The 24,533-nt window shown below is 48.9% G+C and overlaps 1 protein-coding gene across 3 annotated transcripts in view; it reads left to right on the top strand.

The window, feature by feature from the left end:
• The first annotated feature begins 1,922 nt into the window (after positions 1 to 1,922).
• Positions 1,923 to 24,533, top strand: part of LOC137657027 (uncharacterized) — a 45,456-nt gene continuing 22,845 nt past the window's right edge. For 2 of the 3 annotated variants that reach the window (XM_068391384.1, XM_068391385.1), the window contains exon 1: positions 1,923 to 2,027. The gene's annotated coding sequence lies outside the window, so the exon portion shown is untranslated. The remainder of the gene's footprint in view (positions 2,028 to 24,533) is intronic. The other variant, XM_068391386.1, reaches the window with a different exon arrangement.

The raw sequence follows: 24,533 nt of genomic DNA on the forward strand, positions 1-24,533 counted from the left end.
GTCGTCTCTATCTTGAGCCTTTAAATCAATACTTCTCTATTTATCATCTCCTACTTCACGCTTCATAGTCCTCATCCATGGTTATATATATATATATATATATATATATATATATATATATATATATATATATATATATATATATATATATATATATATATATATATATATATATATATATATATATATATATATATATGTATGTATATATATGTGAATCCTTTCTGTATATTTCAAGACTACATGTAATCCTAGAAGATAAAAGCGAATAAATTTTGAGAAATTGTTATAGTATAGGCCTACTACTTCCAAAGATAGTTGGATATATTTATTTTAAAATATCTTCACGTTTTCTATTTGCTTTAATTCCGTTTTCTTCTTATGATTCGGATTTTCTGATCCCTTTAATAATTATCAACTGCTTTCGTGTGTTTGAGGACGATTATGAATAGGCCTACGCTTTCCCATAGTCGTGATATATTCATGAAAAAAGATAGATATAGAAAGAATAGTCTGAAAAGAAAAATAAACAAACTGTTAATTGATATACTAAAAAATTGAGACATTTCTATAAAGTAGATGTGAATAAACTGAAATTTGCTGTACCGATATTTATGTTATCTTAAAAGAGGCTATGCTATTCTGAAAATATAAAGAATTTTGCTAATTCGGAAAGCAATGCAAGCAAGGAAGAATGTAGCACCGAACATCTATCTAGATACAAAATGCTTATTAAAAAAAAAAAGAAATATAATATTATGTTTTACGTGGAAATGCCATGAAAGACTAAAAGATGCTATTTGGTACAGTAGAGCTATGGATAGTACACTATGTTGAAAGAAAAAGGTTGATTTACATATATTCTTTTTTTATGAATGTATGAAACATAAAACAAATACTAAGTAATAGGTAGTAGGTTGGCCGGGGCACCATCCACCCGTTGATATACTACCGCTAGAGAGTTATGGGGTACTTTGGCTGGCCAGATGGTACTACATTGGATCCTTCTCTCTGACTACGATTCATTTTCCCTTTGCCTACACATATACCGAATAGTCTGGCCTATTCTTTGCATACTCTCCTCTGACTTCCTACACCTGACAACACTGAGATTACCAAACAATTCCTCTTCTCTCATAAGGTTAACTACTGCACTCTTAATTGTTCTGTGTCTACTTTCCTCTTTCTAAGGGTAGAAGAGACTCTTTAGCTATGGTATGCAACTCTTCTAGGAGGACGACACTCCGAAATCCAACCATTGCTCTCTACTCTTGTGTAGTGCCTTAGCCTATGTACCATATTCTTCCACTGTCTTGGATTAGAGTTCTCTTGCTTGAGAATACACTTGGCCACACTATTCTATCTTGTTTCTCTTCCTATTGTTATTTTGAAGTTTTTATAATTTATATATATGAAATATTCATTTCAATGTTATTGTTCTTAGACTTCTTTAGTAGTTTATTTCCTTTTCTCACTGGGCTAGTTTCCCTGTTATTATTATTATTATTATTATTATTATTATTATTATTATTATTATTATTATTATTATTATTATTATTATTATTACTTGCTAAGCTACAAGCCTGGTTGGAAAAGCAAAATGCTATAAGCCCATGGGCTCCTAAAGGGAAAATAGCCCAATCAGGAAAGGAAAGGACAAATAAAATATTTTAAGAACAGTAACATGAAAATAAATATTTCCTATAAATAACTATAAATTAACAAGAGGAAGATAAATTAGATAGAATAGTGTACCTGAGTGTACCCTCAAGCTGTTCTTGCTTATATAGCATCCTTCTTTTCTAACTAGGGTTGTAGCTAAGCAAATAATGGTAATTATAATAATGATGATGATAGATGTTGGCTGCAGCCGTGACATAAATGGGGAGCCGTTTCAGAGATGAGCCGCCTTTTACTACTACTGTGATGTTTGGTATGTGCGTGCGCCAAATACGGTTTTTATCACCTGGCTTTTCGCTAATTGTTATCCACAATATCTATGAAGTGTTAGTGTACTTAAACCTTTGGTAAGTACCAATATATGTATAAGTGTTCCAGGTATATAATTTTATGTAAATTTTATTTCTGGTTATAATATTAAAGTCCGAATTAAGACATCGACCGGTAGGCTTTGGCTGTAGCCGTAAATAGCTAGCTTTGCCCAATTTTTCTCCATAGCCGTCTTAAAATAAACCGTATCCTTGCAGAAATAGGGTAGTAGGCGTTCATATCCCTCATCCCCCTCTTATATAAACTGGTTTTATTATCTAAGTAATTAATCTCCAAACCTTTTCTTTGGAACGATGCATCCGTAAAGATACGGCTGAAGTTTAGGCTACGTCTGCCAGTGGTGTGGCTGCTAATACAGTAAGGTACTTTCTTGGTAAATGTGGTTTGTTGGGACAGGTTAAACTAAGAATACACTTGATGTATGTATGATATCGGCCACCTGTATGTATTATTATTAGTCGGAAATGATCATACATACAGGTGGACGCTATTATACATACACACTGAGTTCTGAGTGGATTAATTGGGGTAGTTTGTAGCGTGCCGGCCACCCCCCCATATTTTGTTTATTATCGCTCCCACTGTTATCTTGTATAGAATAAGATCGTTTGGAAATGGTCTACGGATCTTAAATATGTGCTTAATCGCACAATTTTATGTTTTTTGCCGAAAACCCTAAATTACCTGAAAATTTATATGTGCCTCGAGTTCTTACTCCGGCCACGAATCTTCTCGCTCCCGTAGTTAAAAAAACTAGCTGTAGTTAGCGTTACGATAGCGATAGCACCGCTGTAGTGGCAAATTACCGAACTAATCTCGGCCGCGGTACTTTTGAAACGACCCAATGAGACCCCACTTGACCTGCAGATTAGCCTAAGGGCATTTTTTTGCCCAATCGGAATTCAAGAATTCAAAAATCTCGATCATACCATACCTCACACGAAGCACGCTCGTTCTTTCTAGTGCAGTCACCATGTCGTCCAGTGCTACATCTCGTGTTTGTGAAGATATAATTAAGTTTGACCAAATTAACGACCCTACTTTTTTTCAAGTGTTTAGTTTCATGGCCACTAACAATTTTAGTGATTACTTGTCTTTCAAAGGCCTGTTAGGTGATTTTTCCGGTGTGTGTTCTAAGTGCAATATCGGCGAAGTCACTAAGAAGTACGACGGCAAATCAAGAAACGGTGAAAACATGTACTTTTGGCGGTGTAATTATCACAAGTGCCGGAAAAAGATTAGTTTGAAACGTGGCAGTTTTTTTGAAAGATCCCAGTTGTCGTGCCAGGATGTTTTTATCCTCGTCTGCGGTTTCGTTTATAAATTTCCCCAATACACCATTCGCCAGACGTATAAAAAGTTTGCCTCTCATACTCTCGTGGATTGGTACAACTTTTGCCGGGACGTGTGTTCCGATATTCTTTTGATAGACAATAAGAAGATTGGCGGTCCTGGTCACGTGGTGGAGATAGATGAGAGCAAGTTTGGCAAACAGAAGTACGGCCGGGGAGATCTGGTCGACGGTGTTTGGGTGTTTGGAGGGATTGATCGGCAAACACGTGAGACGTTTTTCCAGGTTGTCAATCATCGTTCGGCTGCGACGTTGATTCCTATATTAGTAGAATTCGTCCATCCCGAAACTACTATTATTTCGGATTGTTGGAAGGCTTATAAGGATATAAAGAATCAATTTTTTCAGCATCTCACAGTTAATCATAGCCTTCACTTTGTGAACCCGGACGATCGCAGTGTACACACTAACTCTATAGAATCGCAGTGGCACGTTTTGAAAAGGTCTGTCATACCTGCTTTCGGCACACGGAAACACATGTATGACAGTTATTTTTCAAATTACTGTGTTCGCAAGCGATATCTAGAGGGATCAGAGTGTCAACTGAAGGCATTCTTGAAATTAATCAATCGTGTTTACCCTCTCAAAACTTGCCAAACCCCATCAACAACGGCCGCTACACACACTTCTCCCGGACCATCCATATCTCCCGGTCCATCCATATCTCCCGGTCCCTCCCGCCCATCGAAAGTCAGAAAGAAGATCGTCAGCGCGTACCCCGAAGACTCGGAATTCAGCGATTACGAATTATAATTATGTAAGTACTCATGGATTTCAGTATATAACTACTTAGTTAATATTATTGTTGTGTAAGGGGGGGGGGGGTCCGGGGGGGCGCAGCCCCCCCCGGGTAAGGACACGGCTTTTAGCATAGGTTAGGTGGGTTTTTTAAGTTAGCTTCTCCCGTCGTACTCGTAGGTAAGGACACGGCTTCTAGCATAGGTTAGGTGGGTTTTTTAAGTTAGCTTCTCCCGTCGTAGTCGTAGGCAAGGAAACTGTTGTGTAAGGGTGGGGGGGTCCGGGGGGGCGAAGCCCCCCTGGGTAAGAATACGGCTTTTAGCATAGGTTAGGTAGAACGACGGCCACAGTTCTGGATATTCCCGTTTTCTACGAATTCGCTTTTAGAACGGCGGCCACAGTCCACCCCACTTAATAATATTCCCATTTTCTATGGTTCAAATCGGACTTGGCTGGCACCCTACAATGGCTCCATTAATTGAACATACATAATAAATTTTCAGATGTAGGCCAGTTTGTAGTTTAATGGGATCAAATGAAAAACCAAAATTTACAGAAACAAGAACATCCCCTAACTTACGAGCCCTATCCTTTACCTAGTCGATTTTCGGCCTGTCCCCGTAAACTACAGAGGTTCCATCTCTTGGTAAATGTGGTTCGTTGGGACAGGTTAAACTAAGAATACACGGGGTGTATGTATGATATCGGCCACCTGTAAGTATTATTGGCCAGTTTGTAGTTTAATGGGATCAAATGAAAAACCAAAATTTACAGAAACAAGAACATCCCCTAACTTAAGAGCCCTTGGTAAATGTGGTTCATTGGGACAGGTTAAACTAAGAATACACGGGGTGTATGTATGATATCAGCCACCTGTATGTATTATGTGTAACTTAGAATTGTTCCGTAACCGAAATACAAACCATGCTATTTACATTGGGTTTACCTTTTAGCGCAGCTGAAATGACGAGCCAATAGTTTTAACGAGGGTTTCTTACCCCCGCGCTAGTTAGCGGGGGGTAGGGGAAGGGTAGCTTGCTACCCCTCCCCCCCTCCCCTCCCCCCCCACACACCGGTGACTTGCTTCACTTTCACTTTTGGCTCGGCGGTGAACAGACGTGTCTCTTCATCATCCTCGTTGACAGCCTTTAATCTTTCTTTTTGCTTTTTCTTTTCTACAGCTTGTGTGTTGGTTTGAAGTTGACTTTCATTATTATATTATTATATTACAATGTGTACGTGCCCTGGTGTTGCCGGCCGCCCTTGTGGGACCTTTATGTTGGCCTTAGATACGGACCCTCACACCCTTTGCCCTTAGTGTAGGGGCCGACGGTGTGACCAGGAAAACGTGTTGTGAGTGTAGGGAGTGGTCTGCCTCCCAGTGGGAGAGGTTTGGCCGCCGGCGTAAGAAGAAGTCCAAGAGAGACCGTTCTCCTTCGGGGGTTGCCTTGAAGGAGGAAGGTTCTCGTGATTCTTCTTTCGCCGCCCAAACCTCCTCCGAAACTCCCCCTCGGTTGGCTCCTGAAGAGAGTCGTTTGAGTGGTAGCGCAGGCCCTAGTTCTGTTTCCCGACCTTGGGTGGGGGGAGAGGGCGTCGCCTCCCATAGCGGGGCGGTTCCTCCTCCTCCTCCGGGGGAGGCCATTGATAACTCCTTGTCTAATGATGATCTCTTACAGATTTGGGCTTCCCTGGGGCTTAAGGGCTTGCCCTCCAGGGTCGCCTTGATTGACCTTGTCTCGTTGGGGGCCGCCGTTAAGCAGTCGCCGGCGGTAGCAGAGGTAGACCCTCTGTCTATCGTCGACGTCGTGGTGGCAGAGGCCTCCGACGTGGCTGGGCAATCCTCTGCAGGTGCAGTTGAGGATGATGGTGCTGATGGCTCTCCTCCCCCTTCCGTACATCCTTCGAAGGGGGAAGTGAGTGCTACGGGCTCTTCTGCTGTTCAGCTTCCTTCTAAGGGAAGTGCTTTGACTGAGACTCCCCTTCGGAGGACTGATGGTCCTGATGATCTTCCCCGTGGCCGCCTCCGCCGTAAGGCTCACCGTCCGCTGCGTCGCAAGGGCCTCCCTTCCCCATATAAGGGGGTTAAGAGGCGCCTTTTTGGATCTTCTTCCTCCGAAGGGGACTCTCCTCGTCGTACTCAGCCTACAGCTTCTGCTCCTTTGGACCTCCCTGCAGACCATTCTCCAACTACTGCTAGATCTTCACCTTCTGGGGAACTCGTCACCCGACGGGTAACCGTCCCTTCGGGGCAAAGGGATTCTTCCCTGCCACGTGCAGTGCTAGCGCACAGGCGCTCTCCTGCTCGTCAATGCTCTCCTGCTCGTCGGCGCTCACCTGTTCGTCGGTGCTCTCCTGATGTTCGCCCTCCTCGTCAGCGCTCTTTTGAGGATCATCGCCCTGTGGTCTCTGACCATCCTGCAGTTCCTTTTGAACTCCCTGCGCGCCATCAGTCTCCTGAGCTCTCTCATCATGTGTCTACGCAACAACGTTCGCGTTCTCCAGCGCGTGTGTCAAATGCACATGTTCGCCCACGCGCCTGCGATCTTCCTGTTCGTGAACGCGCCGCGCCACCTGTTCCTTCACAGGATCTCACGCGTCGCCCTCCTGCTCGCCAGCGATCACCTACGCGCAACGATCACCTACGTGCCGGCGATCACCTGCTCGCCAGCGCGCACAGGCGATTTTAGTATCGCCTACTCATCAGCATTCTCCTACGCGTCAGCGATCACCTGTTTATCGGCGATCTCAGGATCGCCCGCGTGTTTTACAAACTGCGTGCCCGCGTTCTCCAACGCTTCGTCGCCCAGAGGTTCTTAAGGGATATGGTTCGCCATCTATTAGCTCGCCATCGCGCGATCACTCACCTGCGCGTGCTGCGCACTATCGCTCGCCAACGCGCCATCGCCCACCTGCGCGTCAGCGCTCGCCAGCTCACCACCGATTGCCTGTTGATCTACATCGCCAGCGATCTTCCTCGCCCACGCGGCAGCGCGTTTTCTCGCCATCGCGCCAACGCTTTCGTTCGCCGACTCGGACACGCGCTCATTCACCTGAACACCCTCGCGCCCACTCGCCCGCGCGATCATGCACCTGTGTGCGATCGCGCGACCGTCGTTCGCGGCGAATTTCGCAGCCGGTGGTAGCAGCAGGAACGCGTGTTCCTAGACAATGCTCGGGATCGCCTCCACCCAAACACAGGATTGTAGTGCAGGACAAGGATAATACTGAGGAGAGGTTAGTACAGTACAGCATTCTTCCCCACCTTCTTTTCAGGCAGGTACTGTGGTGTCCACTCCAAAGGATCGCCGGATCCCTTTCCCTTTAGCGAGGATTTTGGACTCTGTGTCCATGGAGCAACAGACTTGGTTTGGTCCCCTGGCGCGGGCGTTAGTGAGGGTTATGAAGCCAGCACTCGCCGACCAGGGTAACAAACCAACGGCTGTCTCTCCTACGCTGAAGAGAAAGAGAGGAGTGGACTTCGTGGTGACTTCCCCCAGGGCGAAGTTGGTTCCCAAGAGGTCTGTCGCGAAGCCCCCTTCTCCTTCTCCCGTGGACGAGGCCTTTCCGTCCTCGGGTGAGTCCAGTGAAGCGGTAGTCTTCCCCTCGGCACCAAGGGGGGAGACTTCGCTTCATGGAGGAGAATCGTCTCGTGAGGAAGGGGCTCCTTGAACCTCTTTGTTGGGATCCTGTATCCCTCCCAGGAGGGAATCCAAGGACTCCAAGACCGTCCCGAAGTCATCTTCGAGGATTCGCCAGGAACCCACGGCTCCCCGGGGAACGTCCACGCTTCACCCCAGGAAGAGATCCCTGGGACAGGAGACTTAGCTGCCAGCCCGCAGGGAGCAGATCAGCAGAAATCCGAACATGCCTTCTGGCAGGTCCTAAGCCTGATAAGGCAACTTAACGCGCTTATGGATCCAGTCATCGCCCCCCATGAAGGCAAAGACACTATCTTAGATGAAGTGTTTTATGAATAGAACTTACCTGGCAGTTATATATACTGTATATAGCTGAGTCTCTGACTGCGGCAGAATTAAATCGAAAATCACGGCAACCGCCTTGTGGTGGTTGTGTGGTTAGATGGTTAACAACCCTTACAGGGTGGTACTTGGAATCATTCCCATTTTCTGTTCCTCAGATTATCTCTGCCGGCCGGATCGACAACATCGTTGGTCCGCCTTTCAGAGTTTTTTCGGATCGCTTTCCCTTCATCGCCTTTTTGGACTTCGTTTTTGGTGAAGTACACTGTGTTGGGATTTGGCAATCCTGTTGTTTTTGTTTTTTTGTCTTTTTTCCTTTATTATCATGAGTGAGAAAATTCATTATCGTGTTTGTGCGAATGATATTTTCAAGGTGAGGTTGCCGAAACTTTCGGTTGACTCTCACACTATCTGTATGGGTTGCAGGGATTTTGAATGTGCTTTAGATAATAAGTGCAAGGAATGCGAGGTTTTAAGTGATAATGATTGGTTAGCCATGCAGCGCTATGTGCGCAAACTCGAGGTTGATAGAGTTAGAAGAGCTAAATCAAAGTCAAAGTCTGCTAGTGAGCCTAGCTTAGATTTATCTATTGACCCTTTGCTTGTAACCCCTTTGGAAGGTATTCCTTCCCCCTATGTAGTGACTCCTGCCCCTTCTACAGGACCTGTGCCTATGGATGACCCTGGGTATGCTAAATTAGCTGCTGAATTGGAGGCCATTAAAGCACAGTTGGAGGCCTTTAAAGGTAAGGGTGTTGGTGAAATTAGTGCTTGTGAAAGTGCAGTGGAGGTGGCGACTGATCGAATCTGTCATACCCCTAGGTTTAGACCTCTACCAAGCTCCCAGGACCAAGGGAGAAGTTACGTCGAAAGCTGAAAGGGGGTGAGAGGTGCTTATCCTCGGTCAGTCGTCTCCTCAGACAGTCCTGTTGCGATCTCCCAGGCTGCTCTTGACCGCCGTAGGAAAGGCGTGTTGGATACGTTTGTGTCTTCGCCTGATCGTTCTCCCAGACGTAATTGGCGTTACGAATCAAAACCTATGAAGAGAGGGTTGAACCGGGACGTGCAGTCTCGTTCTCCCTCTCCCGGTTCGAGTAGCAGAGACCATGATCCTTCGGAAGACGATTTCGATGTTCCTGTTAAAAGGGCGAAACAGAGAGTCCTTAGCCCAGTTAATCCTGCTAGACTCCCTGCTTCTTCTGCCAGCGCTCCCAGTCAAGCCGTACGACAACTGCCGTCTTTGGCACCGCGAGAGCCAGCGGAGGTTGCTAAAGCTTTCATGGTTGTTATGCAGGAACCACTTTCATCGTTAGTTATAGCTTTCAGCCACCCTTCTCAGTCCGTCAGACGTAAGGACGTCTCTTTGCCTGTTAAGAGATCTTCTTCTAAGAGAGATTTTAGTATCTCTCCCAAAAAACCTCTGCGCACTTCGTCGGCCGTACGACAACGTGCTCCCTCTTCATCGGCACGCTGCCAGGAATTTCCTTCCCCCCCTCCCGCCGCCAGGACGATACTGCCTCTCGTTCTCGGCGCCGTGACGATTCCGTTTCCCTTTCGAAACACCTGGACGTTACTGCCTCGTTTCTTAGGAAACAGGATGAATGCAGTCTGCATTTTCAAGGCGACGGCAGCCTGCATCTTCAGGACGCTTCCGTTTCTCGTCATCGTGACGATACTGCCTCTCGTCATTGTGACGATACCGCTGCTCGTCATCGTGACGATACCGCCTCTCGCCGACTGGATGTTAGCGGCGCTCGGCGCCAGGATTCAAACAGCGCTCGCTGCCAGACTGCTGGCAGCCCAACTCTTCGGGATGTTATCCTTGAGCAGGACCTCGAAGATATTTCGGAAGAGGAAGAAAAACCTGCCGACTCTTCTAGCGATTACAAGGTTCTTTCTCGCTCTCTTTTGGAACTTTATGGGGAGGAATTTCAACCTTCTGCCCCTCGTTCTCCTCAGTCTCAATTTACCAAGAAGAAGGCTACTAAGCCTTCCGCCTTCATCAAAATGAAACTTTCAATTTCGGCCAAGAAAGCTATCGCTAAAGTGGGTGATTGGATGGAGGAACGGAGACAAGCTGTTAAGACCACCTTTTCTTTTCCACCGTCCCGGCTTGCTTCCAAGGCCGGTATGTGGTATGAGACAGGGGAACCTTTGGGGTTAGGAGTGCCTTCCTCCTCCCAAGGTGACTTCTCGGCTCTTGTGGACTCGGCAAGAAGGCATGCTTTAAACTCTGCCAAGGTGATGTGGTCCATGTCGGAGCTTGATCACCTCGTCAAGGGAATTTTCAGGGTTTTCGAGGTTTTCAGCTTCCTGGACTGGTCTCTCGGGACTCTGGCCAGGAAGTCTGAACTCCTGGAGGACAAGAAGGACCTGACGAGTATCATGTCCTGCATGGACAAAGCTCTAAGGGATGGAGCTAATGAATTGGCTTCCCTTTTCTCTGCAGGGGTCTTAAAGAAGAGGGCCCTTTTGTGCTCCTTCACCTCTAGATCTGTTACTGTTGCCCAGAAGTCTGAGCTGCTTTACGCCCCTTTTTCTCGTCATCTTTTTCCTGAAGCTCTGGTCAGAGATATCTCCCTTTCTCTGGCTCAGAAGGCTACTCAGGACCTTTTGTCTAGGTCGGCTAGAAAGACCTTACCTGTTGCTCTTGCTCCTCTGAAGAAGGAGGAGAAGAAGTTTCAACAGCCCTTTCGGGGCAGGATCCCCTCGAGAGCGGATTTTAGGGGGAGAAGACAAGAGTCAGGGCCAAGGACCAGCAGGGGTGCATTTAGGCCTCGGTCCAAAAAATGAGATGGAAGTCCTCCAGACACCAGTAGGGGCAAGACTGTCTCGTTTTTGGCAGTCTTGGGAAAGGAGAGGGGCGGACACCTGGTCCCTGTCAGTCGTCAAGGAAGGTTACAAGATCCCCTTTTTAAAGAAACCACCTCTCTCAAACTCTCCCCTGGCCTTAGTGGCTCAGTACACCGACGCGGGGAAACGAGAGGCTCTTCTGGAGCTAGTCGACCAGATGTTGGTCAAGAGAGCAATAGAGCCAGTTCAAGACCTCGCCTCACCAGGCTTTTACAATCGCCTGTTTCTGGTTCCCAAGAACTCAGGTGGATGGAGACCAGTCCTAGATGTCAGCTCTCTGAACGCCTTCGTGGAGAAAACAAAGTTCTCCATGGAGACGACTCAGTCAGTGCTGGCTGCAGTTCGTCCAGGAGACTGGATGGTTTCTCTCGACCTACAGGACGCTTATTTTCACGTCCCCATTCATCCGTCTTCGAGGAGATATCTGAGGTTTGTGTTCCAGGGCAAGTGCTTTCAGTTCAGGGCACTTTGCTTCGGTCTCAGCACAGCTCCCCAAGTCTTCACCAGACTTATGGCGAATGTAGCAGGCTGGTTACACCAGGAGGGGATAAGGGTCTCCTTCTATCTAGACGACTGGCTGATCCGGTCACAGTCGAAAGAGAAATGTCTGGAGGACCTAATGAAGACTTATACGATCACTCAGGACCTGGGACTCATCGTCAACTGGGGGAAGTCTCAGACCGAGCCGAATCAGACTATTCTCTATTTGGGGATAGTTCTGAATTCAGTTCTTTTTCAGGCTTCTCCCTCCCAGGAGAGGCAGACCAGGTGCCTGGACAAAGTCAAAGACTTTTTGAGGAAGCAGGAATGCTCAGCGAAGGAGTGGATGAGTCTGCTGGGAACTCTATCCTCCCTGGAGCAGTTTGTCCCTTTGGGGAGACTGCACCTAAGGCCTCTGCAACACTTCCTCGCAAAGGTTTGGAACAGGAAGATCCAGGAGGACACTTTTTCTTTTCCCATCCCGACAGAGATCAAGGATCTTTTAAGGTGGTGGCTGGACCCAGCTTTGTTGGGAAAAGGGATCTCCTTGTTCAAGAAGAACCCCGACCTAGTGTTATTCTCAGATGCGTCCGAGTCAGGCTGGGGAGCAACACTAGGGAACAAAGAGGTCTCAGGTATTTGGGAAGGGAGTCAGGTCAGTTGGCATATCAACAGGAAGGAGTTGATGGCCATTTTGTTAGGGCTCAAGGCCTTCAAAACCTCGGTCTCGGGAAAGACTGTGGAGATCAATTCCGACAACACCACAGCTCTCGCGTACATAAGGAAGCAAGGGGGAACTCACTCCCTCTCTCTGTTCTCAACTGCGAGAGAGCTTCTCCTCTGGGCGAACGAGAACGAGACCCAGCTGTTGACAAGGTTTGTTCAAGGGCAGAGAAACATCAGGGCAGACATGCTCAGCAGGAGGGGACAGGTCCTTCCTACAGAGTGGACTCTCAATCCGCATGTCTGTCGGAGCCTCTGGAAGTTGTGGGGCAGACCAGTAATAGACCTTTTCGCCTCCGGTCTAAACAAGAGGATCCCGAACTACTGCTCCCTAGTACCGGACGAGGAAGCTGTTGCAGTGGACGCCTTCTTGATGGATTGGACGGGGCTGGACATGTATGCCTTTCCCCCGTTCAAGATCATCAATCTGGTTGTCAGTAAGTTCGCTCTCCTCGATTCTTGACGAATGACCCTAGTGGCTCCATTCTGGCCTGCGAGGGAATGGTTCACCGAAGTGGTAGGGTTACTGATGGACTTTCCAAGAAGACTCCCAGCAAGTCCAGATCTTCTCAGACAACCCCACTTCGAGAGATTTCACCAAAACCCCCTCGCTCTCAATCTGACTGCCTTCAGACTGTCGAGAAGCTCGTTAGATCTCGAGGCTTTTCGGCACAAGCGGCGAAAGCTATTGCCAGGGCAAGGAGGATCTCTTCACAAAGAGTCTACCAGTCAAAGTGGGAGACCTTTAGAGCTTGGTGCAGGAGGCGCAAGGTTTCCTCGTCCTCTACCTCTCTGAGCCAGATTGCAGACTTTCTTTTGTACCTCAGGCAGGAGGCTAAACTGGCTGTATCTACCATTAAAGGATACAGGAGCATGCTCTCAACCGTCTTTAGGCATAGAGGCTTAGAGTTATCTCAGAATAAGGACTTGCAGGACCTCATTAGGTCTTTTGAGACAACGAAGCAGGTGCACTTAAGGCCCCCTTCTTGGAACCTGGATGTGGTGCTTAAGTTTCTGTGCTCCAGGAAGTTTGAGCCTATCTCGCAAGCTTCTCTGCGAGATGTAACTAAGAAAACCCTCTTCCTTTTGTCTCTAGCGACTGCCAGGAGGATCAGCGAGGTCCAGGTGATCGAGAAGCGTGTAGGCTTCACCCTAAATGGAGCGGTTTGTTCCTTGAGGTTCGACTTTCTCGCCAAGAATGAGAACCCTTCGAAACCCTGGCCTAGGACTTTTGAAGTCCCTAACCTCATGGATCTAGTAGGTCAGGAACCGGAAAGCCTCCTCTGCCCGGTTAGGGCTCTCAAGGCGTATTTGGCTCACACTAAGAGCATGAGGGGTGCTTCCAACTCCTTTTGACTCTAGTGACTGCCAGGAGGATCAGCGAGGTCCAGGCAATCGAGAAGCGTGTAGTCTTCACCCTAAATGGAGCGGTTTGTGCCTTGAGGTTCGACTTTCTCGCCAAGAATGAGAACCCTTCGAAACCCTGGCCCAGGACTTTTGAAGTCCTCACGAATCTAGTGGGTCAGGAACAGGAAAGCCTCATCTGTCTCCTCCAGTCATTCCTCTGCTGGGAACAAGCTCATCCCTCCTCCTCGTCTTCAGCAGAGGAGGTATTTTGAGATTCTGGGTGAGTCCAGCCTCGCTCTTCCTCTCCATCCTCTGTGGAGGAGCTAGCGAAGGGAGTTCCCTTTGAGAAGCTCTCTGCCCGGCAGGTTTCGTTCTCGGCGGCAGAGATCCTTAGCCACGAGAAGGTCGCTAAGTGTGCCATGCAGGCCACTTTGTGGCTGGATTTTTGGCTAGGATCTCTGGGCATCCTATTGCGCTCGGAGGACTTGTCCAAGGAGACCAATAGGAAGGCCCTGGAGACCTTCTTGCTCTCGGGCACCCGCTCCATCGAGTTTTTGGCGCACCAGGTTACCACCCTGTGGGCCAACTCGGTGTTGAAGCGTCGCGATGCTGTGTCCGAGAGATTCCATCCGAAGGTCCCCGCCGTGGATGTGTGTAGGCTCCGACATGCTTCCCTTCTGGGGGAGAACCTGTTTGAGCCTCAAGACATGGAGCGAACGACTGAGAGGTGGAGGAAATCCAGCATGGACTCCCTCCTCCATAGGGCCCTTACAGCTCGGCCCTATAAGCCTCCAGCTCCGCCGCAACAGCAGCAGCAGCAGCCTCGTAAGGCTCCAAAGCAGGCACCGGCAGTTAAGAAGGTGGTGTCTAAGCCCCAGCCCTTTCCAGCCAAGGTCAAGAGGGGCGGTAAGTCCTCCAGGGGAGGCAAGACTCCTAGGGGTGGCAGTCCCCCTGCATGTCCACCTGTGGGGGGATGCCTTCAGCGTTGCGTCCGCAAGTGGCAGCAACACGGGGCCGATACTTGGACGGTCTCAGTGATTGGCCGAGGCTATCGCGTCCCGTTCACAACATCTCGACCTCCCCTGACAGCGAATCCAGTGTCGTTGAGCTCCTATGCCACAGGATCGGCAAAGGGGCTGGCCCTTCAGGCCGAAGTCGAGACCATGCTCGACAAGGGTGCTCTCCAGGAGGTCGTCGATGGCTCCCCAGGCTTCTTCAGTCGACTCTTTCTTGTAAAGAAGGCTACTGGAGGCTGGAGACCTGTCATCGACCTCTCAGCTCTGAACGGGTTTGTCAAGCAAACCCGGTCCAGCATGGAGACAGCAGACACGGTCAGACTTGCGGTGAGACCACAAGACTTCATGTGCACACTGGATCTAAAGGATGCGTACTTCCAGATCCCAATCCATCCGTCTTCTAGGAAGTACCTGAGATTTTGCCTAGACGACAAGATCTACCAGTTCAAGGTGCTGTGTTTCGGTCTCTCCACAGCTCCTCAGGTGTTCACCAGTGTTCACCCTGATTTCATCTTGGGCGCACAGGAACGGCATTCGTCTCCTTCGTTATCTGGACGGTTGGCTGATCCTAGCAGACTCGGAGTCGACCTTTCTTCGGCACCGAGACAGGCTTCTGGATCTTTGCCAGGATCTGGGGATCGTGGTAAACCTCGAGAAGTCCTCTCTGCAGCTGTCCCAACGACTGGTTTATCTAGGCATGCTAATAGACACCAATCTCCACAAAGCCTTTCCATCAGACGACCGGATAGCAAGGCTGAGGAGGATGGCGGAACCCTTCCTCAGGCGAGAAGAACTCCCCGCCCAATCGTGGTTGCGTCTCTTAGGTCACCTATCCTCCCTAGCTCGTCTGGTTCCAAACAGCCGCCTCAGGATGAGATCCCTTCAATGGCGGCTCAAGTCCTGGTGGAATCAAGGATCTGATTCCCCGGACATTCTGATCCCAATGGGGTCCCTGGAACAGACGGACTTGCGGTGGTGGCTGGTCGACAAGAACCTACGAAAGGGAGTGAGTCTTCTCGTCCTCCCCCCGGAATTGACTCTGTTTTCGGACGCGTCAAAAGAAGGGTGGGGGGCGCATGTTCTGAACCAGAGGGCCTCAGGCCTTTGGTCAGAATCAGAAAAGTGCCTACACATCAACCTGCTAGAATTGAAGGCCGTCTTTCTGGCTCTTCAGCAGTTCCAACAGTCCCTGGCGGGTCACTCCGTGGTGGTGATGAGCGACAACACCACGGTAGTGGCTTATATCAACAAGCAGGGAGGCACTTTTTCGCAGCAGCTATCCCACCTTGCAGTAGAGACTCTGAGGTGGACCGAAATCCACTCGATAACACTATCAGCTCGCTTCATTCCTGGCAAGAGGAATGTGCTCGCCGACTGTCTGAGCAGGGCCTCGCAGATAGTGAGTACCGAGTGGTCTTTGGATCCTCAGATAGCCAACAAAGTCCTGACTTTGTGGGGTTTCCCGACTGTGGACTTGTTCGCGACAGCTTTGAACTTCAAGCTGCCCCTGTACTGCTTCCCAGTCCCAGACCTCAAGGCACTCTGGCAAGATGCTTTCCAGCAATGGTGGGACAACATCGACGTGTACGCCTTCCCACCATTCTGTCTGATGAGAAGGGTGCTCAACAGGACCAGACTATCGGTCAACTGTTCGATGACTCTGGTAGCTCCGCTATGGCATCACGCGGAATGGTTTCCGGACCTTCTGCAGCTCCTGACGGAGCTCCCGAGGGAACTTCCTCCACGACACGAGCTTCTCAGACAACCCCACTCCGGCGTCCCTCACAGGGCCGTAGCCTTGCTTCTGCTTCACGCCTGGAGACTATCCAGCGTCTCCTCGCGGAGAGAGGCTTTTCGCAACAGGTTGCGGAGAGAATGTCTTGGCACCTGCGAAGGTCCTCTGAGGGAGTCTACCAAGCAAAGTGGAGAGTCTATTGTGGCTGGTGTCGTGGAAGGGGTATCTCTCCACTCGATGCCACTATTCCAGCAATAGCGGACTTCCTCGTTTATCTGCGGGAAGAAATGCGCCTTTCTGTCTCGGCAGTGAAAGGCTATCGCTCGGCCTTAAGCTTGGCCTTCAGACTGAAGGGCGTGGATATTTCTTCATCGCTAGAACTCTCTTTACTCATACGTAGCTATGAGCTTACCTACCCCCAGTCGGAAGTGAGACCTCCTCCTTGGAACGGGGTTCGAGTCCTCAGGTCTCTTAAGAGACCTCCCTTCGAACCATTACACCAGGCCTCCGATCGCCACCTGTCTTGGAAGACGGCTTTCCTACTCGCTTTGGCTTTGGCCAAGCGGGTTAGTGAACTTCATGGTCTCTCGTACGACATCGCCCATTCAAGGGGATGGGGGGAGGTAACGTTGAGGTTCGTCCCTGAGTTTGTTGCCAAGACTCAGAATCGTGGGGTGCCGGATCCTCGCTTCGACTCTTTCAGGATCGCGAGTCTCCGTTCTGTAACAAGCGACCCAGACCAGCTGCTACTATGTCTAGTGAGATGTATGAGGCACTACTTGAAGAGAACGGCTGCAGTCCGTCCTCAAGTGCGAGCTTTGTTTGTGAGCACTGGCAGGACTAAGAGGAGGGTCACCAGGAACACCATCTCAGCTTGGATTCGAAGGGTTGTCCACCATGCCTTGAATCCTGACCCTCCTCCGTCACGTCGCCCTCGGGCCTACGATGTCAGGGGTGTTGCTACATCCCTGGCCTTCAAGAGAAACTTCTCTGTGATGCAGGTACTTCAAGCTGGGGTCTGGAAGCGTCAGACGACCTTCACAGCCCACTACCTGCAAGACGTGACCCACAGGAGCCTCGATACGTTTTCTATCGGCCCTGTGGTGGCTGCACAACAGCTGGTCTAACCTCAGGCTCCTTTTTGGACAAGTAGCATTAGGTTGAGGGCGTTGTTACCCGGTCTTAGTCTGCGTGAATGAAAGAGTATGTCTGACCCTTACTTCTTTCTTCATTCTCCCCTCTCTTGGGGAAGCAGCATCCTGGTCCTCGCATAGCTGACCTCGACCTCTGCAGGTAACCCATGCTTCTTTGTGCTCCTAGTATTAAGCTTAATACTGTCGCGTCTCCCATACCCTGACGAGGTGGTATTGGGAACGTCCTATCCTAGAATTCCTATCTGAAGGTCTCAAGGTCAACTTCATAGGACGAGTCACACTCTCCTCCACACACTGCTTATGTAGGCCACTTGTTCCTAGTGATGCTAGGAACTTGTGAGGTACAGGGGCTCCCTTTCTCTAGTGCTGCTCACTGAGGGATCGAGCCCCCGGGCAAGCCGAAGTCAGTAAGGCTGGGGACTTTCCACCCTTCCTAAGGGGTAAGTCACCCAATGTAAATAGCGTGGTTTGTATTTCGGTTACGGAACTAATGACAAATTCGAAGATAATTTGTATTTTTTCCTAACCATACAAACCTTAGCTATTTACACATATGTGCCCGTCATCCCTGACCCCCAAGTCAAGTCCTACCTCTAAGTGAAAGTGAAGCAAGTCACCGGTGTGGGGGGGGGGAGGGGTAGCAAGCTACCCTTCCCCTACCCCCTGCTAACTAGCGCGGGGGTAATTAACCTTCGTTAAAATTATTGGCTCGTCATTTCAGCTGCGCTAAAAGGTAAACCCAATGTAAATAGCTAAGGTTTGTATGGTTAGGAAAAATACAATTATCTTTGAATTTGTAATTTTTTTAATATGTAGGTAATTGTAGGTTAGGTTAGGGGGGAAAGTTTAGGTTAGTTGATGTCCATTTTTAAAGAACATGGGAGGAACTGGCCGCTGATGTGCAAAGGCTCCGAATACACTAATTTAAGGGGCGTCACAGAATGCATAACCCCACCAGTAGGCAAGTAGGTAAGGATAGGGCTCTTAAGTTAGGGGATGTTCTTGTTTCTGTAAATTTTGGTTTTTCATTTGATCCCATTAAACTGCAAACTGGCCTACATCTGAAAATTTATTATGTATGTTCAATTAATCCACTCAAAACTCAGGGTGTATGTATAATAGCGTCCACCTTTATGCATGATGATTTCCGACTAAGAATTTGGCAGTGTAAGAAGGGTCGCGAGGGGGCATTAGCCATCCCCCGATAGGTAAGTAGGTAAGGGCATGACATGTAGGTTGGTGTCTATTTTCCATGCACATATGGAGAACTACCCGCTGATATAAAAAGGCTCCTAGAACTCAACACTCATTTGCTACGCAGTCTTATTTTGAGTTTTACGAAAGGGTGCTCGTCCATTTTCACTGTGTAGTCTGAGCGGGTAAGATTCACTGCAGTACAATATTCCTTATGAAGAAAGTAAAAGTCCCTGGTTTATTTAAAAACATTTTGAACAATTCAGAAATTGAAATGAAAATACTTGAGAAGAAATTTGTATTTTTTAAATAATGGATGTTTTAAAAGTCTACAAGGTACGGCATAACTATGGGTGTATGTATGATGACGGCCAATTAAGAATAGGGCAGCGTAAGGGTGTCGGAGGGGAGGCATTAGCCCCTGTTAGCTAGCGTTGTAGGTTAGGTTAGTTGGGGACGTTTAAGTTAGGTGCTGTTGTTTTGTAGAACAAGAGATACAGTTTTAGCAGTACAGCAACCTTGTCTTATGAACTGCCAGAAATCTTTAGAAATTCCCCTTTTCTATACACGCGGTGTGTGTTTCCTAGTTTAACTCAGCCAAAGAAATGTGAAAAATACATATTTCTGATGATTATCATAAAGATAATGATTATCATAAAGATATTATGCTACAATACAGGTAAATTAAAACTGCCAGTGTTCTCTATTATGGTATAACTTAACGATGAGTTGGTCGTAGACACATTGGTATGATGTGTATTGGAATATGTGATCTTTAGGCTAATAGGTGGTTTCTGTGGTGAGAAGGTATTTATCTGTAATTTTTGATGGGTCGCTTACGGTAGTAGAATACAGTACTGTAAGAAAATAATAGTTACAGGAAAAGTGAGACTGGTTTATGTGTATTTTTCGTGTTTTGAACATTTCTGGGGACAATAACTACGGTCAATTTTTTTTATCGAGGCATATTTGCACCGACTTGCAGGGGTGCCCTTTTAGCTTGGAAAATTTCCTAATAGCTGATTAGTTGGAAGTATTTTTGCCCGAATACCATCATTGTTTTCAAATGATTACCAAGTAATTTTAAATATTAAACTTAGCCGGTGAATATATAATAGTTGACGTCTCGGACGGCTCGACAGATACCAAAAAACTCGCGAGCGATCGCCGTGAAGGTTGCGGGTGTGACCACCAGCGCCGACTATCGGCCAGATACCGCATATACTTGTCAAGTTCTCCAGTTCTTCTCTGTCGGTCTTGTCGACATGTTGGTTCCGCTCGCTGATGACCTTGAGTTTTCGACCTTTTTGGTGAAGTACTTTATTTTGGTTGTTTATGGGCTTTCGCTGTGACGGGTGTTTTTTCTTCAATTAAACTCTTGAAACCCTTTTTTTGGCTAGTGTTTATTGTTGATGACTTTGGTTTTGACTTGGATTTTCTCTGATTGTTCAATATGGCTGACCCTTCTCCTATCCCTGAACCTAAATATCGCAAGTGTGCGAGGGATTGCAACAAACGTCTTCCCAAGGCCTCTATCGACACACATACCGTTTGTTCTAATTGCCGGGGTAAATCCTGCCAATTAGGAGATCGGTGTGATGAGTGCGTGGTCTTGTCGGAATTCGACTGGCTTGAATATGACAAATATACTCGTAAGCTGGAGAGAGATAGGGTGAGGAGAAGCTCCTCTAGGTCTTTGGAATTTTCCTCCTCCCATGCCCCTGAACCTAATCCTTCCCCTGTAGTAGTTGTTCCTGAACCCCCTACTAGCACTCATGAACCGTCCATGCGGGATATGTTTCTTGCGATTCAAGCTTTAGGCGAAAAAGTTGAGTCCTTAGCATCGGACCGTAACCAACTCATGTCAGATGTTAAGTTGTTGAAGTGTCAGAGTGGTAAAACAGAAAATCGTAGTGATAAAGTGATAAGTGTGCAAAGTGTAGTTAGTGTTGCGACCGAGGGTTCGTCTGTTCGTGCTTGTCGCTCCCCTAGTCCGAGACCTCTTTCAGGCTCCCCTGCACCAGGGAGAAGTAATGTCGTAGGACTTAAGGGGACGAGAGGCTTTAACCAACGTACAGACGTTCCCTCTTTGGTATCGGACGTTTCTCGTCAAGATCGCCCTTACCATAAGACGGGTGAGACTGTGTTCTCCTCGTCCTCCGAAGACTTATCGCACAAGAAACCTTGGCGCAAGGTTTCTAGACCCTTGAAGCGAAAGTCAGTCCCTTCAGGACAGGTCCAGCGTCCTGGCTGTAGCCATTGGGACAGCTCTGACCTTTTGCAGTCGTCGGAAGACTGTTCGCCTATTAAGCGCAAGCGTAACACGGGGTCCGAGGGTCGCGGTAGAGGCAATGTTTTGCCAACGCAGACGTTACCGACGTCACGGCCCGTTCCGACTCCCGTTGATCCGAAGTGGGTTGTCCTGCGGGACATGCAGTCTAAGCTTGCCTCCTTATGGAAGAGTATGACGTTGAGCAGGTTCGCGATGATCCTTTGCTTTCGAGTCGCCATGACGCTGAACGAGACTCTGGCCGTCAGCCGCCCAAACGAGTATTTACTCGTCCGTTTGACGTTAGTGCTGACGTTTCTAGTACTTTGAAACGTGATGTCAGTAGTCTTTCACGTCAGTCACGTGACGTGGATCCTCCCTTGCTGCAGTCTCGTACTGACGTTCAGCTGCTGCCGCCGCAGCCCCACACTGACGTTCGCCGACCGGCTCCGTTGCCTCGACGTGACGTTGAGCGTCAGTCACTGCAGTCGGAGGTTGTTTTGCCTGCTCAGTCTATGCAGTCAATGCAGTTCCGACGTGACGTCGAGCGTCAATCAACTTCAGCTGTTGTTGTTGGTCAGTCTCAAGGATTTCAGTCCTTTCAGCAGCGGCGTGACGTCGCTTCCTCTTCTGCTACTGCTGCTCCTTTGCTTGTTGACATTGCCTGTCAAGCGTTGCCGCCTCGGCAGGTCTCTCCTTTTCATGAGACTCGGCAGTTGTCGGACGAGGTTCCGTCGGATGAGGAAGTCGCTGATCCCCTTCCAACTGATATTCCTTTGGGGACTTTGTCAGACGGAGAGGAGCCTAAAGCTGCTCAGCCCTCTATGGACTTTAAAAAGATCATGCTGATTTTTAAGGATCTGTTTCCTGACCATTTTGTAACTGCTGCTCCTCGTTCGCCTCCGTCAGAGTTTACGCTAGGCCTAGCTACTTCGACGCCGTCGTTTACTAAGCTAGTGCTCTCTCGCTCTTCTAAGAGAGCTTTGCGTTTGCTAGGCGATTGGTTGATTACCAGGAGGAGTTTGGGGAAGACAGCCTTTGCTTTCCCCCCTTTTAAACTGGCTTCTAGAGCGAGCGTCTGGTATGACACGGGAGAAGTTCTCGGCTTGTGAGTTCCTGCCTCTGCCCAGGGAGACTTCTCAAGCCTCGTAGACTCTCCCCATTGCCTGGCCATGAGATGCTCTAAAGTTTACTGGTCCTCTTCCGACCTTGATCATCTCCTCAAAGGGGTTTACAGGGCCCTCGAAGTTTTTAACTTCTTGGATTGGTCGCTGGGAGCCTTGAGCAGGAAGATCTCTTCGGCCGACCGTGATGTTTCCGTGCTTATTATGTCCTGCATGGACAAAGCTATCCGTGATGGCTCTAATGAGCTCGCCGCTACCTTTACGGCAGGAGTCCTTAAGAAGAGGGAGACTCTTTGCTCGTTCCTTTCGGCAGGAGTAACTCCCTGCCAAAGGTCGGAGCTTCTCTTTGCCCCGTTGTCATCTGCCTTGTTTCCTCAGCAGTTGATTAAGGATATTGCGGCTTCTCTGGTGCAGAAGGATACCCACGACCTGATGGCTACGTCGGCGCGCAAGGCTGCTCCTTCATCGTCTTATATCGTAAGACCCAAGCTCGATACCCCAGCTACGAGGTTTATCCCGCCCTTTCGTGGCAGAGCCCCCAGTAAGGGAGGCGCTCGTGCCGACAGTAAAAGAGGCAAGAGGAGAGGATCCAAGTCCTCCCGTGGCAGAGTCTGACTGCCCACGTCCTCAGACAGCGGTAGGGGCCAGACTGAACAACTTCTGGCAGGCCTGGGAGAAGAGGGGTGCAGACCGAGAGTCTGTGTTGTTGCTCAAGGAGGGGTACAAAATACCTTTTGTACGGAGACCTCCTCTGGTAACAGTTCCTTTAGACCTCTCTCCCAGGTATCGAGAGGAGTCAAGGAGACAGGCACCACAACTGCAGGTGTCTCAGTTGCTAGAGAAGGGAGCGGTGGTGAAAGTCTCGGACCTTCAATCACCGGGATTTTACAACCGTCTCTTCCTAGTCCCCAAGCATACAGGAGGTTGGAGGCCAGTGCTGGATGTCAGTGCGCTCAACGTTTTTGTTGTCAAAACAGAATTTACGATGGAGACCACGAAGTCCGTCCTAGCAGCGGTCAGAGAGGGAGACTGGATGGTCTCTCTCGACCTGCAGGATGCGTACTTCCACATTCCTATACACACGGATTCTCAACCGTAGCTGAGGTTTGTATACAGGAATGTGGTGTACCAATTCCGAGCACTGTGCTTCGGCCTCGGCCCTGCTCCTCTTGTTTTTACGAGGCTCATGAGAAATGTGGCAAAATTTCTTCATTTATCGGGGATTCGAGCCTCCCTGTACCTGGACGACTGGCTACTCAGAGCGTCGTCCCGTCATCGATGTCTGCAGGACCTTCAATGGACGTTGGATCTTGCAAAGGAGTTGGGACTGTTAGTGAACTTAGAGAAGTCTCAACTGAATCCCTCCCAAACAATTCTCTATTTGGGGATGGAGATTCGCAGTCTAGCTTTTCGGGCTTTTCCGTCTGCCACCAGGATAGATCAAGCCTTGCTCAAAGTCCGCCTCATGCTGAGAAAAGACCGTTTGTCAGTGAGAAGTTGGATGAGCCTCCTAGGGACTCTGTCATCCCTGGAACAATTTATCTCGCTAGGGAGACTTCACCTTCGCCCTCTCCAATTCCATCTAGACTCCCATTGGGACAAGAGCAAGACTTTGGAAGCTGTTTCAATCCCGATCTCCGAGCCAGTAAAGACGTGCCTGAACTGGTGGGACAGCAACATAAGTCTTCGAGAGGGTCTGTCCCTGGCGGTCAAGAACCCAAACCACGTGTTATTCTCAGACGCGTCGGATTTGGGTTGGGGAGCGACTCTGGACGGTCTGGAATGTTCGGGTCTTTGGACGTCGGATCAGAGGAGCCTTCACATCAACTGCAAGGAGCTGTTGGCTGTTCACTTGGCCTTGACGAGTTTCGAGAGTCTTCTCCGAAACAAAGTGGTAGAAGTGAATGCGGACAACACCACACCCTTGGCGTACATCTCCAAGCAAGGAGGCACTCACTCCCACACACTGTTCGTCATCGCAAGGGACCTCCTCATCTGGTCAAAAGATCGAGGCATCTCACTGTTGACAAGGTTCGTCCAGGGGAAATTGAACGTCTTGGCGGACTGTCTCAGTCGGAGAGGTCAGGTGATCCCACAGAATGGACCCTCCACAAGGACGTGTGCAAGAGTCTTTGGATGACTTGGGGTCAGCCCACCATAGACCTCTTTGCGACCTCTTTGACCAAAAGGCTCCCGACCTATTGCTCTCCAGTCCCAGATCCAGAGGCGGCCCACATAGATGCCTTTCTGCTGGACTGGTCTCACCTGGACGGGTACGCATTCCCGCCGTTCAAGATCATCAACAGGGTTCTGCAGAAGTTCGCCTCTCACGAAGGGACAAGGTTGACGTTGGTTGCTCCCCTCTGGCCCGCAAGAGAGTGGTTCACAGAGGTACTTCAATGGCTGGTAGACGTTCCAAGGAGTCTACCTTTACGGATGGATCTCTTACGGCAGCCCCACGTAAGGAGTCTTCATCAAAGCCTCCCCGCGCTTCGTCTGACTGCCTTCAGACTATCGAAAGACTCTCAAGAGCTCGAGGATTTTCGAAGGAGGCAGCCA

This window comes from Palaemon carinicauda, chromosome 18 (assembly GCF_036898095.1).
Source record: "Palaemon carinicauda isolate YSFRI2023 chromosome 18, ASM3689809v2, whole genome shotgun sequence".
Lineage (NCBI taxonomy): Eukaryota > Metazoa > Arthropoda > Malacostraca > Decapoda > Palaemonidae > Palaemon > Palaemon carinicauda.